This window comes from Pezoporus flaviventris, unplaced genomic scaffold (assembly GCF_033815535.1).
Source record: "Pezoporus flaviventris isolate CSIRO_AGI_PZ_B2104156 unplaced genomic scaffold, CSIRO_AGI_Pfla_v1 ptg000007l, whole genome shotgun sequence".
In the NCBI taxonomy this organism is placed as follows: Eukaryota; Metazoa; Chordata; class Aves; order Psittaciformes; family Psittacidae; genus Pezoporus; species Pezoporus flaviventris.
The window spans coordinates 24,762,691-24,777,351 of NW_026892555.1; positions in this window are offsets into that span (position 1 = coordinate 24,762,691).

Consider the following 14,661-nt stretch of genomic DNA (forward strand, 5'->3'; position numbering starts at 1 on the left):
TGGTCAGTGAAATTCTCATACATTTTGTTATTCAGTTTTAGTTCAGCTTTTTAAAAACATTTTCAAAACTCATCAAGTGGAAACAGTTTTCAGCAGGAATCTATTTAAATACCAACAAATTAATGGAATCAATAATATTAATTATGGTTGTATAATATTGCTTTAATTGTATAAACAATAATATTGTTTTCAGCATCTAGTATAAGTAGAGCAGTCAAATTTCATTGTTTCAGTTCTTAGATTAAGAGTATTTTTATTTTTCATTTCATTCTTGGAAACAGTGTCCAAGATAGCTGTGCATACTTCAGACTCACTAACAATGAAGTCGAGCATCTGTACAGGTCTGCTGTTCAAATGTTAGATGCAAGATATTGACCACCAGTCATTTTGTTTTCGATATTGTCAGTCCATGAAATAAATGGATTAATTAAATAGGTTTTCTGTTTATCATGGCTGGAAGATGGAAAAAAATTAAAAGTAAAATAACCTCAGCTCAGTTAATGTTTGTGGAACAGCATCAAACTATTGGAAGGTGTCAGCCCTTCACAATCAGCCTGTGTTAGCATCTCCTGGGATGGGTAACAACTTGGAACATGGCACTGCAGAAGTTTTGGTCAAGACAGCTCTGTCTTCTGAATTAAAATCTGGATCTCATAAGCAGCTAAAACATCAGCTGCAACTCAGTCTGAGCCTTTGGAAGGATGTTAAGGATTTTCAGCTGAACAGCCACTAGGGCTCTTGCCTCCCATAAATTAAACTTGCTTTTCCCCTGTAGATTATCATTTCATTTACATCATTGTTATTCTCCACTGATATGGAAGTATTTAATTCTCACATCAGGCTAAATTGACAATTGTATACCAAAATGTTTTCCCCTGAGAATGAGACTGCTTCTTTTCTGGAGTATTGTTACTACACGTGTATGTGGAAGTTAGTTACTACTTAAGAAGGCAATATGGTAAAATGTCAAAAACCAGGCTCCTCCGAAATATGGAGAGCAGTGCTTTTGTATTTAGGAAATAGTGGGCATTTTGAAAAGAAATACACGGAAGAACTTACAGGTCTTGTTCAGTAAGTTTTTTGCAAAGAATGGTAATTCTGATGTATTCATCCTATAACTAAAGTAATTTCCTTTCATCTTCATGAACTAAGTTAAGTCTACCAGTCTATGAATGTAAGTAAGCAAGACGTCACCCACACTAGCTGGACAGAGTTTAGTAAATGGGAACTCATGATCTACTGATTTGTTGCCAAAAGAAGACAATTTGGAGCTCAGCTACACAGTTTTGAAGTCTGTGGAGGAACTGGACAACAATGAAAGTCTTTCATTAAATATCAGCCAAGTTTCCAATGCCTCTTTGATTAACAAAAATGGTTTTGCATGTTATGCCTTAGAGTGCTTCCTCATGGTCCTATTTCCCTAATTTTCTAAACATGTACTTATTAACTTTTCATCTACTGATTTGTTGTCACTGATGCAATAATGTGCACTCTTTCTTCCTGGCTGGGTTTGTTATCAGATGCAAAATACGTTCATGAATCTCAAGTATCAAAGTAAATTCATTGTTAACCATTCTACTTCCTTATAATTTTCTCTTGTCCATTTGACAAAGTACAATTGTGCAAAGGGAAACAAAACAAAACAAAACAAAATTGATCCCACATAATATTTAGCACTGTATTGGGGGGGGGGGGGGGATATTTCTTCCCATTTGCATTTCCAGGCTCAGGCCGGGCAGCACATGAAATGTGCATGGAGACTTCAGGTGGGATTCTGAATACTCCCCAAAGCCTCCGGACCTTTCTGATCGATTTGTAGTGGTTAAGAATTATTTTGAACAACAAAAAAAAATCCTTTTCAATAGCCCATACTCAAATCTTGAAGTGTTTATTACATGAACAATGAAGCAAAACATCCTGCTGTTAAAGTCACTTTTGTATCATCATATTAAAGATAGCCACTATTTTTCTATAATTTACAACATCTGTGCCCTGCAAAGCCAGGCAAATCTTCAGCTAGGAGTGCAAGGGAGGTTAAACAGCAGTTCCTGTCTCCAGAGATCAACTGATGTTATTGATTACGCTGAGGAAGACACATTAATTTTAGTTTTGTTGAATACCCATGGTAGTGAAGGATCAAAGAAGAGCAAGTGACTAATGAAAGCAAGTGGAAACATTGGAAGGGAATAATTATTCACAGATCAGAATGGAAAAAGATGCAAAGGAGGTTGTGTATTTGTGTGTGCTGTGCATGCATTTGGCTGAGGAGCCACTGGCGCGAGGCTACCAGTGTGGGCTTATGACTGAACACCTCTAAGTCAGAATCCCGCCTGGACACTTGATGTTGCGCTGTTGCATCATCGGTTGCTCGAGATCGACCCAGGAGATGACAGTCTTATTCAGAATGTGTGGGTTAAAGCCCTTCCTGAATCTTCGTTAACAAAGACTGGCCTTCCTCATAGGAGAAGGAAAACTCCTATCTTCAAAGCCAGGCAGATGGAGCTCGTTTAGCCCTGTAAGGCCATCCATCAAAGAGAAGGACACTCTTACAAAACCTACAACCTGTGGATTTTGCTGTCACCATCCTAGCTAGCTAGGCTGTGGCAGACAAACCTCAGGTGTAAAGGGTGAGGCCAGTTCTGTGCAAGCTGCGCATCATCTAAAAAATCCACTGCGCAGGCTGGAAGGGCTTGCTCTCACTTGTCTGTATGGACGGCAGGTGACAAGGTGCATGGGAAGCTGCAGATCCAACCTTGCATGTGGGCAAATCAGTGCATGGGTTGCTGGAGATTGCTCAGGAGATGACAGTCCTGGTTGGACACTTCCTGATTGCCTAAGCACCCTTCTTTCCAACCAGATTTGCATATCCCACATGCCCTTGGTCGTCGTGCTTGTAGTAAGTGTGGTTAAAGCCCTTCCCAAATCTTCACTCATGAAGCCAAGCCATCAAATGATATTACAGACTACTAAGTCTAAGGAGGAGTGAGACACACCCAGACTAACTATTTTGCTCTATAATACAGACACAGAGGATTCGAATTACATCCACCTTCAAAAAACTTGATGGCAGAATCAATCTTACTATCCTGAGACAGTAAGTCATAGCTACGTCTAAGGGCATGACATACTGGGAAATATAAACTGTCTGAATAGGGCTCCTACATCATTCTATAGAGTGCCTGAGGAGCCAGACTACCTTTGCTTCACTCACCTATAGGTCTTTTGAACTTAAACATCTGTTGGGCATGCAAGTGCATGTTAAGCACTATTTAAGTTCATGTCAAGCTTTTCAGAATGTCTTGTTACCACTAACCAGTTGTGTGACCAACTTCAAGAAGCATTTATACTGCAGAGCTATATGCGATATAAATACTTCTATTATTTATAGAAGTATTCTATTATAGACAAAACTAGTGCAAAGTAATTTGCTGCAGTCTCTGCATGCGGATATAGGCCTGGCCAGGGATAATGAATTAATTTTTCTTGGACTGAGACAGATGCTGGAAAAACAGAGAGAGATTTGCACCCATTTTTTTCTTTTACTCTGCTTCTGTAGCAGGCAGGATAGTTGAGGACTAATCTGCAGTAACCACTGAATTTGTGCTTAAGCAACTATTCTTTTCAGCAAATGCAAAAAAGCATAACCTGGTGAATTTATCACATTTTTTCATTTATTTCATTCTAGGAAAAATCAAATAACATCACAAATCAGATTATGAGACAGTCCTCCACAAGGATTTTGAGGGATAGATGCATTTTCAATAGTAGGACATTTGTTTAAAAAACTTTTAGAAAAACGTCTTCCTTTTTCTTTTGGCTTTAGGTTTATTTTGAAACATAACACAGCTATTTTGCCCTTCTACCCTTCTATTGTCACTGTTTGCGTCTGGAAATATTTTTCATCAGGTAGGAGCGCTCTGTACAACAGGGAAAGCAACCATTTTTCACTTGTTCAAAGAAAAAAGGTTTTACTGTGGAATGAAAAAGGGTCTGATGACATTTTCTAGCAGCCAGCAACATCATGCTGTCATGCATAAGGAAAAAGCCACTAAAATATCCCCAGCTAAAATATCACAAAATTATGTAGAGCTCAATCCTAGGGAGCCATCTGCCATGTGAAAGCTCCACTGATTTCTAAAGGCGCTCATTGCAGGCAGGCTTGCAGGACTGGACGCATAATTTGCCCCTTTTAGAAACTGTAGCTGTCTAAAAGAAGTCTGCATGAAAAACACTTGAGTGGCAGAGGCTGCCTGAAAAGAGTCTGTAAATTCAACTGGGCAAAACCCCCACCATATACCCTCAAAAATAACTTCTGTGCTGGCTGAAAATGCACAACAACTACAGGTATGGAAATGAGCTACCCTTGAAAGGTCTGATCCTGCCATGTGTATGCATGGAAATCTGCTTCCTGTCAGGGAGTTTTCTGTTCTGAAGGTGTGCAGATAAGGTTCCTCCTCAGTAGCTGTCCTTTTCTATCAGCCCTTTAAAACAAAAGGTACATAATGCCAGACCATATGGAGGAGTTTTTGACATATTCTGCAAATATATGAATATGTGTATATGTACATATGTATAATATTTTAGTATTGCCTTTTATTTTGTTAACAAATACCTGCTGGGAATGGCTTAGTGGGTCCTTCTTTGGGACAGGGAGATGGCCAAACATACCCCTAGGTTCTTTCTCCCAGCTCTGTCTTTCTGGAGGCACTGAACCTCAATGTGGAGGAAACATTCTGCAAAGAGGCAGAAGGGGATGTGTTTTATAAATTGCAGTCTGATGAGCTCTTCAACAACATTAAACACCCATGGAGAATTACTAGAATACAAATACTAAATGAAAAATCTTTTATGGGAGTAGTGAAAGAAAAGCATTTGATATATATGTATATAAAATAGATAAAATTCCATTAATTTTTAACTTGAGACAGACGGTATATTTGAATTTACAGACATGCCAAATGGTAATTTTGGCTTCCAGTCTTTAAAATGTGGCTGATCTATTATGGGTGATAACAGCATATGCTACTTTTTGAATCAGTTTCTGTTATGTCATGAGAAACACCACTGCTAGTAATGGAAGGCATTTTTACATTATCTAAACTACCGAATGAGGCTCACAACATAGAAAATAGGTGGGCCCCAAAGGTAAATTTAATATATCAGATGGATGTCAGATTCAATACTGAGTAAACAAATCAGTGAAAGCAAATCTCACATGACAAATCAACATGGCACGTGGCTTGTTCAGATTTTTTCCTCTTACAATATCAAAGAGCTGTGTATCTTGACAACTTTCTTTAGCTGGTTATGCCTGGGAGAATTAACAGAGACATTTGGCCTTTGTGGTCTGTGTCCAAACTTGTATGTCCCAGGGATGTAAGTAGCTGCTTGAGACACCACAGAGCAGTGGTGAAGAGCCGAGGAATGGGATCATCTGAGTGCGATTTGATGGAGCAGATGTTGTATCCTGGCACTCCACAGCTGCCTCAAGGCTTTGTCTGGTGTCAGCCCTTTCCTAAATGAGTTTTCATAATGAATTTATCTGTTAATTGACACATAAAAATCTATCTTAATATAATATTAAGCACCTATCATAAATTTACAAATGTCAGGAGACTGGAGGGAAATAAAAAGCCTAAGCTTGACTGTCATCAAAACTTACCTGCTGTTTTCCACGAGGAAGAAACCACTGAGGCAGACACACTTTACATGCCACAGAATTAAACATCACTTTTTTCTTTTTTGCTGGTACTTACTAAAGGAAACAATATTTCTGTGGAAAGATCCTTTTTGACAACTCCATGGGCAGAAGCAGCACTTCCTACGCTTGATGAAGGTTTTAGCAGTTGTTACTAGCTTTGTGGGGTGCTGCAGTGTTAGAACACTGTATTTTCTTTTACCTGGTGCCCAGAGTTGTGGCTCTGGTGGCACCAGGGTTCTTCCACCACTGGCCAGGCCAAGCAGTGATGTATTTCCCTTACTCTTTGCAGAAATATAAAGATGCTCCCCATTGATCTTCCAGAGTTTCCACCATTTTGACAGTAAAAGGCTAATAAAGCACAGTGGTGGCCTTCATTTCAGACATAAGCTAGGACAGCTCCTTCAATATAATAGCCAACTTTTACCATATAAGATGAGAAATTAGATCCAAAACCAAAGTCCTTCTTAGGCTGATAAGGTTCAACTCTACCATTCTGCCTTCAGGTGAATACCCTCCCCACTGAGAATACATCTCACCAAAGCTATATGAAGAATAGTTCAAGCCTGAATGGGGCACTCTGGGAAAAGAAGAGACTCTATTTCAGTGCCTGGTGAAGTCATATTAGTGGGACCTCCTGGGCACCAATCCCTCTTCCATGACAATTCATATATTTAATGTTAAACCACCATTTCAAGGACCAGATTCCAGAACTTCATTGTAGTTTTCTAGCTCATGCGTGTTGTCTTTGCCTTGGCCCCAATGCATCCTGTTGCTCTCTTTTCTATTCAGCAGGATAATGTCCATAGGAATGAGAAATCATAGGAAAGTTAAGGCACTTACCCAAGGGAGGTACAGGAAATGCATGGCTGAAAACATCCAGCCAGAAACAGTGATTAAGTCTGGATATCTCAGCTCTCAGGAGGTTGTTTGAACCAAAGAGACATGCATGAGGACACAGAAAGCCTAAGCACTTCTCCAGATGTGTTTTGAAAAGGAAAGAGCCTTTTTGCTTCTTAGCAGAAAAGTCTTCGGTGCCTACCTTCATGAAGCTGGGGCTGGAAAATGGGGCTATTGCACCATGGTTTCCACAAACCAGGGTGTGTTTTCTATTTGGGCAATATTCACATAAGACTGTCAAGATCTCATCTGTCTGTGTGCTTGTTTCCATGCCAGCTGACAGCCAGTGTTTAAGATCATGGTATCAGCTGTACCAGCCTTTACTGCCTGTCTGGAGAGGGGAGAGGGCTGTCACACAGGTCGCTGTACAAAGGCTGATGAGAGACAGGGTGGCAGCAGGCACACAAGCAGAAAGTCACTGTGGTCCCCCAGGTACACAGACTCAAAAAGTTGCTGAGGTTGGAAAGTACCTCTGGAGGTCTCTTGTCAAACCTCCATGCTCAGAGCAGGGTCAACTAGAGGAGGTTGCTCAGGGCCATGTTCAGTTGGCGTTTGAATATCTTCAAGGATAAAGACTCCACAGCCTCTCTGAGCAAGCTGCTCCAGTGTTTGACCACCCTCACAATAAAAGTAGGTTTGAATGGAATTTCCTGTACTTCAGTTTGCTCGTATTGCCTCTTGTCCTGTTCCTGGGCACCACTGGGGAGGATCTGACTCTGTCTTCTTTACTCCCCCATCAAGTAAGATAAGATCCCCCTGAGACTTGTGTTCTGCAGACTGAATAGCCATAGCTCTATCAGCCTCTTCTACTATGTCAGGCCTCGTGGCTTTTGCTGGACTCACTTCTGTACAGCTCTCTCTTCTACTGAGAAGCCTAGACCTACACACAATAGATTTTGGTGGTCTGGCAATACTCAGTTTAAGCTCTCAGGCTACACCTTAGTGCACACAGCCCAGTGTCAAGTAGGTCTCAGTAGTCCTCTCTGTAGGGTCTGCGCATCTCCAGTGCAGCTCTGAGGGTACACAAGCAGTACGGAAGGCATCTCTCTCCTGCACTGCCTGTTTTGGCACTCCTCTGCATGGGCAAAGTGACAGCACACATCAAGGCACAGGCTGCCATGTCCCCATGAAATACCACCAACATTGTTCACAGCTAACTTGACTGGTTATTCTAAAACTACTGCCTTGGCTTCAGATTAATCTTTCATCTGAAAGTATTTCCCCTTTACCTTTCTGTCTTTCGGGTAACACACTTCTAGTCCTATCCTAAGTTTTCTTGGAAACAAGCCATGAATGGAGCTGCCACTACCCCTGTTATTTCCTGATGTAGTATCTGAGTGGTGACATTGATGGAGAAATGATTGAATTGCTTTGAGTGTAGTGTTTGCAATGACTGTCCATAACATGGAGGTAGTCAGGCTCAGGATATACCTGCTCCTCCTTATGGACCACCTGTCTCTCTGAAAAGGTGTAGCCTGTGAGGCTGGAAAGAGGTAGATGTGAGCTTGCTTATACATCTACTTCATATTTACATGGATGAAACACTGACAAATGTTGTATTTTGTTTGAAAAAGTCTTACTTTAGAAAAAATATCAACCATCTTTTATTGAGATAAAGTAACTGAAACGTTATTAACACCACATTAGCAGGATCAGTGGCAGTGTGGAGAAACTATGTGTGAGGCAAACTGCACTTCTGAAGTAAATGACCTGGTGTGGTGATCAAAAGCCTACCAGCAGCAGTCAATCAGTTCAATTTTTTATGGTCTGACTCTCCTTCATCCAGCACCTCCATGCAGCCTAACATCCCAGCTGCACACTGTGCTCTTCAACTTTTTCATCCAGGCACAGTATCACACAGTCTCATTACCTTGAGATTTCTCCCCTCATGTACCGCCTTCCTACACCCAGCTGCCCACCCCAGTGTCCTTCTCCTAAAAAGTCCCATGCACCACAGCCTCGCCAGCATCTTAGCTCTGGTCTCCAGCTTTGCACCCACACCCTCTCATGTACAGTTCAGTACTGCAGTACTGTGCCCACCAGCACTTCTACTGTGCAGTCTGTAGAGCAGACCATATCCTGATAGGAGAGATAAGAAGGAGGAAGGACTGAAGGAAGCAGAACCTGGTCTGCAGAGCATCATGAGTCTTTTAAAGGTCACCACCTCTGCTTCATGGCTTTGGGAACTGAAGAGAAGAGGCATATTGGAGATGTGTGAAATAAGGGCAACAGTAGAGCCCAGCTAGTGCTAAACCTGAGCTATGATTGGCAGATTTAAACACAATTTTACTACTGAAAGTAAAATGAAAATGATTACAAATTGCAGATTGCAAATGTAATATTTCAAAACCTGTTTCAAATCTGGAAGTATTCCAAGACCCAAAAAAAGTGCAGTTTTTTTCTTACCAGTTAGGATTGCTCTCATTCTTTCAAAACATGTCTTCCTTTATGGAGGTACTCTGAATTAAGAATTTGGCTATAGGAACGAAGCTAAACCAGAAAGGAATGAAGATCCGGAGGTTTAAAAACAGTCACAGAGAGAGCAAAAAGAAAAACTTGAGGCAAAATGTTGAGGGTGTTTGAAATTATTAGTTTATATTGGAGTATAAACAAACCACATTGGAGTATCAAGTAACAATTCCATTACATTGACTACTAAGGTCCCTTGAGACAGAAAATACCATGGTGTTATTTTAAAATATACTTTAGAAGGGCTTACTAATAGAGATGTAAACACAGCAGGTCCGTAGAGGCAGAATGGAAAATGAGCTATAGATGTTGCAGCAAAATAATGACCACTGATACCATAGATGAGAGTTGGATCCTAAGGCAGACATGATGTTCAGTGTCTGATACATGATGTTTATAAATAGTCCTCCACAAGACTGCAGGACTAATAAAACACTACACTTCTGCCTTTATCATAGAGAGTATGAAGGATGAATGTGATCTGCCAATTTTAATACACTCCAAACTGAATTAGTAAATATCATCCACTACTTTCTGCTTATTTATACAAGAATAAAAGGCAGGGATCCTGTTCCCGCCAGCCCACAGGCAGATTTACAGTCTGTCCCAGCAGTTTACAGGTTGAAGAGATTGTATGAGGAAAGTCTGTATGTGGTAGTCCATTAGGAATAGAACAGGTAATCACACGTGGAGATGAAAGAAGTACTTCAAGTGTAAGGCTGCTTCTTTGAGTAATACTGCTTTTCATTCCTGAAAAATCTCTAGTAGTCCATAGACTACCACAAATGAATTGAGGCTATAACCATTATAGCCTGTTCAAGCTTCAAATGTGTGAAATAGCAAGTCATGTCCCAGGCAATCGTGAGCTTAAAGATCATTCTTGGAGATTATAAAGTATGGTTACCAGGTATTGTATTGTATTTTCACACAGAAAATACAATTCAGTGATGAAATATGTCCTTTCCAGACCTCTGTTTCTAAAATTATATACTTTTCTATCAGTTTACTGGTTCAATTATCCCTAGAAGCTGCAAATGGTACAAATCTGAAGCTGTCCAGGGGATGTTACGTATTACTTTGTGACACTCCGCCACTTTGCCTGTAGACTAACAAGAGAACTCATTTCCTGAACTGATGAGCAGCATTTTTAACTATACTACCTGGGCCTACACATGACAGTTTAAGTTTTATATCTGATGATAGTTTTACTTATATAAAGTCTGTGTTTTATTCAACAAAGCAAAAAATGTGCAAAAAGCACCTTCACCAAAAACTTGCAACTATTAATTGTAAGTAACAATTAAGGGATCAAATAATTTTGTCCCTTAAATAGAATATAAGTTTTTGTATCCAACTAGTGGGATATATTTTGTGAAATTTAAGTGAATGTCCCGAGTCAGTCAGAGCAGCAACATGGACTTTTATGACAATTTGTGCAATGCTGTGAGCCCCTCCCTTCATTCTTCTTAATTACTTGAATGTATCCAGCATAAAATACTTCTTTATTGGAAAACACACTAGAAAAAATATAATAAAACAGCCATTTATCTGCTTTTGCATGCATACTCTTCAGAAATGCCATGGAGCCAAAGGATTCCCATCAGGGAAGGAGTTGCTCCTAATGTTAACTTTCAAGTCCCTGGTGAGAGCAGATCTTGGACTTCTATGTGCTTGTTCTGGGAATAAAAAGAATTAATTACACTTTCTTTTTCAGCCAGCTCACTCCAAAGTGGTTTATTTCTTATTGTGTGCATGTAATTGAAAATCACAGCTCTAGGAAATAGCCTTTATTATTAAGAATATCATTAAGATTATTTAGCTTGGAATTTATGGTACTACAAATTGTTTATACTTTTGTAAACCACTGTAAAATCAAAAAAGTAGAGGCAGAAGCTTTAAAGATATAGCAATCTGTTTTCCATTAATGCCATCAAAGTTTCTGGGGGTGGGTGGGGTGGGGTGGAGGAAAGAGATTGACCATCATTTCCTCTCTACTGAGGTAAGCCATAGACTATATAAGCAATACCATCAGTATGCACAAATTGGATATGAGGTGCACCATCTGTAGATGCAAATGACAATTTAAAAAGACATATTCAAACAACTGTGCATGCATAGTAACAATATTGGAAAGTTTGGTCCAAGATTTTTATATCTCTTACAGAGGTAAAAACGTCTGTTAGATGCCATACTCCCCTAAGAACTGTAAGGAAATCAAACTTCTGAATGTAATGGAATTTCTCGTCTTTCATTGTCAAAATTGAATACATTTTGAGGTTGAAGAAGGCAACATATCTCATTACAGACTGGTTAGTACAGAATGTAAAAAAATCGGCTGCTAAGTATTGAAATGATGGCATTTCCTCCTTTTACATGTAAATTGTCTCATAATCCAATTTATTTCTGTATAAATTTATTGCAGCATATGCTAATGCACAGAATTGGAACAAGAAAAAAATTAAAGGCATTGTAAAACATATGGAAACATACAGATTATGTGATCTTTACTAAAAATCCATCTTAATGATGAAAGCACCACATAGCATCCTCTATGGAACTGCACTCCTTCATTTATTTATGAGATACTACTTTCTGTAGACAAAGAAAGTATCTCCCCAAAATAGGAGTGCCATATTTTCAAGACATACTTTATATTTTATTTTTGCAACTAGTAAATGTCAGACAGTATTCATACATGGTATTGACGCATTAATGTTTTCATTCAACAATGAAGATACCTTTCCTTGTTACATTATATATTTATGACACATGGAGCTGTCAAATAAATTATGTCAAAGCAGCTAAAGCCAGACCTTGTGACACTTGAATCACAGAATCAGGGCAAATAACCTTTGAAATGAAAGACATATGATGAGGATTAGGAACATTAAATTTGCATAAATATAATGTTAACAGCCTTTTCCTTATTACATATTTTATGTCTAATTTTTAATAGTCACTATATTCATTTCTTAACATGAGTATGCACTCTATTGTTTTTCCTCATTGCTCACTTTGTTTTGGAACATGTGATACACAACTTCTGTAAGCAACGTATGATCACATCCCCATTTTAATATAAACTGATTAACACATCTTAAATTCACATAATGTATAACATTTAGAATTAATTCCTAAATCTAGATAAAAATTCCTAAACATATCAAGAAAATGTACCATCTTTGAAAATACTGGGCCATGTCTTGAACAATCTTATATTAATGTTTTCCAATGAAGTGAAAATATACCAACATGTGCAAAACTGAATAATTTACTTTCATAAGCTAGACAACTCATACAATTTGAATTTAGGAACGTAAAATCTGAGCACCTAAGTATACATATAGGAATCAAAGTGAGTGGCTAGATTTTCAGAATTTCTTACTACTCAGAGTAGTAAACTCTTTGGTTTCATGAGTTGAAATCCATTACTGAATGAGAGACTTCCTTTAGCTTCTGCTGGAGAGTGCCATCTTTTTCTCACACCTTTAGAAATCAATAAGAACAGAGTGACTTTGCAGAGCTCTGCCATTTTTGCTATCACAGCACGAGCTTAGGTATGCAAGCATAGTTAATAAAACTTCACATTACTCTGAAAATTCTCATGTTCAAGAAAATAAGGCTGAAAGGTACAAAGATGAATGAGCTACCTCAAGAGGCCATAATAATTAAACCACACCTTAGTGCGGACAGCAAGACCAGGACCTGCACCACTGTAAGGAGGAGTAGACTTTTTGCAGTCTCTTTGCTGCAGGGTGAGTTTGTCCCACTTCACACTTCTGAATCAGAAGAATAAATGTGGTTTATTCTATTCTGTAATATTCTGTTATTTATAATAGTGGTATTTGGACTAGATGATTGAAGTATGTTGTTCTGTTCTGCTCTATTCTATTGAAACTGTTTGGGATATTTTGGGCTAAGCTCCTATGTGTTTACATAGTAACTTTTAGTGATAGCCAGAAGGAAGCCAGTGGACGGTTTATACAGAGAAGCATTAAGGATTGAAATTGATTGTAAACTCCAAAACTTAATCTAGAAGGTCTAGGGCATTTCCTTAAATCAAAGAATTGAGCAGTTGTTGTTGACAATTGTCAATTTGTGAAGCTAGTGAAGCAAACACACCATCACCAGAGATTTACAGAGCACCTCAGGAAAGATGCTAAGCAACTCCCAGCCCATCAGCAGAGTGACCTGTTGGTCAGTTTCTAGCATGAGATCTGATGGCATGGCATCCTGGTCATTTGAAGACTGGCAACGTACAATCACCAGTTTTAGTAAACATCAGCCACTCAGGGGAGTGGTGGTGTTGGAATAGAAACTGCATCAGTAGTAATTTGCCTTTCTTGGTCAATGGTAAAAAAAAGAAATGACCGTCCCTCACCTAACTGTGGTTCTTTCAAGCAGTTCTGGTCCAACAGATCTTAAACTCACTACTGCTGGTTTAGAAGCAACTGAAAGGGTGGCTATCTTCATGGGTCCCTTGAATGCTCTGTTCCGTTGAGAAACAGCTGCCCTAAGTGGTAACACTTTCTGGAAAGGAAATCTTGTTAGCAAAGTATATTCTTGAAAATAGAAAGAAATTCAGGCTAATTGTATAAGGTACAGGAATATTACAAGTATCGTAATACCCAGAGTTGAAAGGTTAAAAAATTTAGAATTATGATTAAATGTTTCAAGGGAAGAAACGTATTTCATCCCTGATTCTGCCCTGAGAGACAATCAAGCAGTAATCACGGCAATAAGACATTTTGAAATCTTACACTGATGAAATCATTTTCAAAAGGACACTGTGCCATAACAAGGTCTTTGAACTAACGGGAAATAAATGTCTACCCAAAAAGCCATTTAGCTGTGGAAAGTTATGCCTATTGAAAGCAGTGGAAATTAGAAGCCATTTTGTTAATTTGATGCAGAGATGCACAGGGTTTCATTAAGGCTAACACTGCAAAGAATTTTAAAAGTATCTCTGTGGCTCCATTTACAAGATCATTCAGAAAAAAAAAATGAAACTCTCCTGGTAGATGCTATCTTTGCTAAAGACCCTATTTTTAATAATTTCATTAATCAATTTATCTGTAAATTTTCAGGGGAAAAAAAAACCAAACAAAACATTTAACTGTCAGAGAATAAATACCAAATGTAGTAGAGAAGATACCATTTATTCATTTTGTAGTTGAGATCTCCATTCAGCTGTGACATTAAATTGATGCTTCTACAATTAAAATACATTGTAAACAGTTTCCAGAGTGTTAATAAATTACTAAAACTGTTTGAGGAAGTTATTAATCAATTGTTATAGCCTGTTACTGAGTCCAAGGATGTAATGCATTATTTGCAATCAACTACAGCCTCCCGAATGAATGCACCTAGGACAATGTACAGAATTCATGGTTATTAATAAACCCTTTGAATAGCAATTATGAAAGCAGACTCAGAAGAACATATATAGAACACTTCTGGTCATCTGCAGAACAAACCAGGAAATAACTCCATGAGTCACCTATAAGTGAAAGGGTAAAAATTCCCATGGCTCTCTCCCATTGTCTTCTAGCATTGTGACATCACCAAGACCAGAAGAAAAGCCTTAGCACAAC